Source organism: Echinops telfairi, unplaced genomic scaffold, assembly GCF_000313985.2.
Source record: "Echinops telfairi isolate 266 unplaced genomic scaffold, ASM31398v2 ScPeMD7_7417;HRSCAF=8455, whole genome shotgun sequence".
Lineage (NCBI taxonomy): Eukaryota > Metazoa > Chordata > Mammalia > Afrosoricida > Tenrecidae > Echinops > Echinops telfairi.
The window spans coordinates 4269033-4269425 of NW_022111317.1; positions in this window are offsets into that span (position 1 = coordinate 4269033).

Consider the following 393-nt stretch of genomic DNA (forward strand, 5'->3'; position numbering starts at 1 on the left):
TTGGATTTCTGGCAGTTCCCCATTGATGGACTGCTACAACCACTGTTGAATGATCTTCGGCAAAATGTTGCTTGTGTGTGATAATGATATTTTTGACAATTTCCCTTTTCTGTTGGGTCACCTTTCTTTGGAAGGAGCACACATATGGACCTCTCTCAGCGGATTGGCCAGATAATGGTCTTCCAAATTTCTTGTCCTGAGTGCTTCCAAGGCTGCAATCCCTTGGTTGAAATCTAGATTGATATTTTATCCAGAAACGGTGAGATTAATTTTCACCATTGCCTTCCGGGCAGCTTGGACTTCTTCCTTAATAATGCCGTCAGTTCTTGATGATATACCACCTCCTGAGAAGGTTGAATGTCAATCTTTTGTTTTTGACACAATGACTGCATT